At 44.9% G+C, this 5,022-nt stretch overlaps 1 protein-coding gene across 1 annotated transcript in view; it reads left to right on the forward strand.

Annotated features, from left to right (window-relative positions):
* Positions 1 to 5,022, forward strand: part of UBTD1 (ubiquitin domain containing 1) — a 45,553-nt gene that overhangs the window by 36,700 nt on the left and 3,831 nt on the right. The window lies entirely within an intron of this gene.

The following is a 5,022-nucleotide window of genomic DNA, read 5'->3' on the forward strand; positions in this document are numbered from 1 at the left end:
AACCTTTTTTCACAGATATAATAAAGGTTCTAAGATGTTGTCACTTATCTTTTTAAGGGACCGCTACTTGGGCACACAGAATTGTTTGATGTGGATGATTCCATAGTTTGTATAAGTCTGTTAAGATTAGATTGGAGCAGACAAAAAGGTTGATCAACTTTGTTGGACTCCTCATGAGACTAGCTCTTTGTATGAAGAAGTCAGACAATGGCCAGTTAGTTTAGAAATGGATGGCCAGGAGGAGTGTGGCAACTGTAGTTCATTGTATTTAAGACTAGCAATAAACCCGAAGTGTCAAAACCCATATATGGGTTTATTTCTTACATATAAAAGTAGTCCTGGACATCGTGACATTCAGTCCACCATATGATATCTTCATTTTTATCTTTTATTTTTTTTATTTCCCTGAGCTATTCCCTTCCCCTTGATAGATTGACGGCACATACCCCACCAGAGTCAGTTACTGTGCCCATTGCCAAGTTGGCATTGCTTTGCAGAGACTAGATGTTTAAAACGGCTATTTTTAAATACTTTGCCATTAATTTTTATTACCAGAAGAGTTTACTTTAGGCTGGCAATTCCCTGGCATTGATATATAGCCTGAATACATACGACCTCAACTGCAGGATGGAATTGGGACAAGAGTCCCCGCAGAGCATTTCTCCAGGAGGCTGGCAAGTGACTTGCGTCATAGAACACCAAAGGTGACTGAGGAGATCGGGGCTGCTTAAAGGGATACCTTCAGAAATGAAGTTGTGATGAACATTAAAGAAGGAAAAACAGTCCAGAGAATTATTTGTAACGGGAATCGGCCTGTCTTGTTGGCAACTATTTTCAGGATGCTGAAAAGATACAAAAAGGAAGAGATTTTGACTCTGTATGACTTGTAAGGCAACATCTAAATTCTTTAGAGATTCAGGCCAGGACAACAGGATGAGCAGAATGCGCAGCGGCACAAGGTTGGAGGAGCACAATTGGCCAAAATGCTATAGCATTAAAATGACAACTCGGGAGTTATATCTTAAAAATACATTCAAGTACCTAAATAACAAAAAATGTATCTTATTTGTGTATCACTCGGCTGTAGATCCTCAAATCATCTCTGAATTGGCGCTGACACTGTCCTTCCTTCTGGAGGGCGCCTACTTTTGTTCCCCATGGTCCCTGTGTGTGTGTGTGTGTGTGTGTGTGTGTGTGTTGCAAAGTAGTCACTGCTCCAAGCTCGCTCCTGTTATGGACTACAACCTCAATACAAATTAGTAAACTAAACATGAGATTGTAGTCCATCACAGGAGTGAACATTGAGCGGTGACTACTTTACAACACACACAGGGACCATGGGGAACATAAGTAGCCACCCTCCAGAAGGAAGGACTGTGTCGGCACCAATTTGGAGATGATTTGAGGATCTACAGCCGAGGGATACATTTCTGTTAATAAGGTGCTTCAATGTATTTTTAAGGTTTAACTCCTAAGTTGAGTGTCGCTGAATAAAACCCTTCACTGGAAATGCCTAAACTCTATGATTTTGGAGTGGTGTCCACTTATTTTTGAACATAGAGTCCTCTTACATCCACAGAATATGTGAAACGCCAACAGCAAAGCTGAAGTCCAGTTCAGTACACACTGGAGTTTCGGTGCATGTAAGATGAGACGCGGTATTGGCTGAAACATTTTGCCTTCATCGTATAGAATCTTACGTGCTCTGCATTAACAGGAGTCTATTTTAATAACGTGCATATGATCTTGATCGGCACTCCCCATCAGGGTCTGGTATATGCTGAGTTGCAGAGCATCTTGCCCCAGGTAAGGAATGCCTGTGAAATTAAGTGACCTTGCAAGGCGTCAGATTCTCCTGAATCAGCTTTAATTTTACGCTGTGCGCAGCTTGAAATAAAACCGCTATTTGCTCTCTCACTCTCAGCAGAATGTTCACCCCCCCCAAATAAATGCATAAAAAGCTAATTTTCTCTCATAGAAGATAATTTGGCACTCGCTGTTGATGTGCACTTGTAATCTGGCGGCGCAAAATTGTTGATTTGCGGAAAAAGAGATTTCCCGCGTTCTGTAGCGTTAAGCAGATCTGTGATATCTCTGTTGGTGAATTTCCAAATAACAGCTCGTAGACATTGAATAAAAGATTGTTTTTAGACTAAATCACTCTCCGTAAAAGAAAACGCCCAACAAAGGATCCAATCCGTCCACATTTTATCCTAAACTTACAGCCCAAATAAAGCCTTTGTATTAGTTACTGCATTACAATTTAGGCTTCATATACAGTAAAAATATACCCTTTTCTTGGCTATATGCTGCAGCAAGAGTTGGAAAAGCCTGTGCTAGCAGCACCTTAGAGAGTCGGACCGCTGCTCAGCCACTACGCAGTGGCTGGACTTTTCACCTGCCCACTGCTCAAATCAACAGCGCACATTCTCACTGAGCTGCACTGTTGGAGCAGTGTGCAAGGGGAACAAGGGTTGTCGGACCACTGGAATCCCAGGCTGCTGCATTGTGTGTGTGTGTGTGTGATGCAGCAGTCTGACTCTCCTAGTGCTGCCAGCACAGATTATTATTTTAACCCTAGCTGCAGCACATGGCAAGTGAAAAACCCCCAAAAAGGAGCATTTTACTGGATCTGCAGGTTGACTGCATTACAGTGATTTAAATATGGAAGGTTCAATTAGAAAAAGATAGAGAAACATTGAGAAGTTATATTTGTGGTGCAGCCTAAAATAGCTGACAATGCAGGACTAAGCATCGAGTGTTAAAGGAGAACTATGAGGTGAGTGCTTTTCACTCACCTCATAGTTCTAGCCGACCTGTGACAATGAGACTGTCACAGGTCGGCTCAGTAGATCGGAAGGTGAGCGAACACATACCGGGTTCGCTCACCTCTCGATCCTGTCATGGCTCTATGCCGTGACAGGTGAGGGGCTGGATTCCCCCCTCCACGCTCCGATCTGCCAGCGCTGACTGCACGCGGTATACTGAGCCTAGGGTGACGGGAGGACGCTAGTTTGTGTCCTCCTGTTACCCTAAGGAGAACTATGGGGAAAAACCTTAACCCCATAGTTCTCCTTTTAAGATTATTGGCTACTCCAGGCAACTAGTATGAACAGACACTTCAGCGCTTATGCCAGGACTGGACACCTCCCAGGAACCAGGTCGCCAATGCTCCTTACACATGACAGCTGCCGCCAGTGATGCAGCTATAACCATAACAGCCCAGGAGGCTGCTATGGGGCCTGAGGGTGGAAGGGGGCCCCATTAGGTAATTGAAGCAAGTTAAACATAGAACATGTGAAGATAACACGGTACTGTATTCTTAAGGGTTGGAGTGGTTGCATTTGATGCTTCTGTAAAGTCTACAATGTAGGAAAGCTGTTGTCAGGCGAACAAGAGAAGTCTTTGGGATCTTGGTGTCATTGTGGCCGTCAGGGAGGGCCCCCCCCCCCCATCACATTTCACATTTTATCTATGGGGCCCTATGATCTGTAGTTACAACGCTGGCTGGCGCCCAACTTTTTAAGGTTTTCTTTAGTTGTCAATGGAGCTGGCTGCTTGCTTGGACATTCCATATTAATTTGTCCACCCCTGGCCTATGTTCTCCACCCAGTTCCTTTACTCAGACTTTTCTAAATCCAGTGCAGCCGAATTCAGCACTTCACACAGCATTTGGATTTCATAGTTGAAAAAAAAGGAATACTGTGCGTTTTTCTTCCATCCAGAGCGGGAGCTGCTGAAATGCACCGCAATCACTCGCCAAACTTCCCACTTCGTTCTGGGGAGGGAGGGGGCGTGGCGGTGCATTGAAGTCAATGGCCATGCCTGCAGTGCAATCGGACGCGTGGCAAAACATTGCCTGCGTTCCGGTCCACTGCAAACGCAAAATAATAGAGCATGCTGTCACATAAGGTCTGAACAATTAGACGTAATTGGTTTATTTGTGAATGCGCCAAGCTTACATGGCACTAATCTCCCGGCCTGTCAGACGCTGTGTGTAATCCACGATTGTGCTTGGATGCTGCAGATTACTCGATGGTTAATTCACCGAGCTATAAATACTTTGCTTTATGAAAGTGACCTTTGAGCAGCCGGCAGCACCCTTTCTTGTTTGGCACCCTGCAGGACCAGTTTAGATGGGGGAGCTAGGGGATGTTCTGCCTTAGCATATGAGTGGGCTAGGGGATGTTCTGCCTTAGCAGATGGGGGGAGCTAGGGGATGTTCTGCCTTAGCAGATGGGGGAGCTAGGGGATGTTCTGCCTTAGCAGAAAGCAGAAGAGGTGTTCTAATGCACAAGGTTAAAGCGGAAATCCAGGCAGATGTGAAAGACAGAAAATGAATGCAACTCTGTACTACATAATTGGATGTATTTTTATAATGGCAGCAGTATAAGTACCTGGATTTGACCTAGTATCAGCCTTTGCCATCCCTGTACAGCAGGGCTGGAGTGTGAAAGGAAGACGCAGTTTAAAGAGCCAGTTAGTTCATGTGCTGACAAGAAGCATGCTGATAGGAGAGGGCAGAGTGACAGATGGGCTTCCCACTGTGCGCCTGATCCCTTGAAAAGTAAAATTTGGCTATAGATACCCGAACTCCAGGGAAAATGTTCTTAACCCTTGCAGTGGGTGCTTGTTTTTATCTAGGTTAAAAAAAAAAAAAAGTTGTGCTCACCCGATTCCCTGAGCCGGCTTGGTTTTAGACCAGTCCCTGAAGCCTCTCTCCCCCTCCGCTGCAGTGGTCTAAGGTCCCGGAGTCGCCATGTTCTATACACTGTGTCTAAGGCATTAGGAAGCCAAGGTATATACCATTTGCTGAAGTGCAGTGGGAGCGAGGCAGAAGGCACCGGTCTAAGAGCAAGCTGGCTCCGAGAATTGGGCGAGTATAACTTTGTTATATTTTCACCAAGACAAAAACGAGCAGTTAACCCCTGCAATGCAGGAGCAGCTCCACTAAAAGGGTCAAGAGAATGTTTCCCTGGAGTTCTACTTTAAAGATAACATGAAAGTGTATATATGGCTCCC

Source organism: Nanorana parkeri, unplaced genomic scaffold, assembly GCF_000935625.1.
Source record: "Nanorana parkeri isolate BGI_ZX_2015 unplaced genomic scaffold, ASM93562v1 scaffold2, whole genome shotgun sequence".
NCBI classification, from domain to species: domain Eukaryota; kingdom Metazoa; phylum Chordata; class Amphibia; order Anura; family Dicroglossidae; genus Nanorana; species Nanorana parkeri.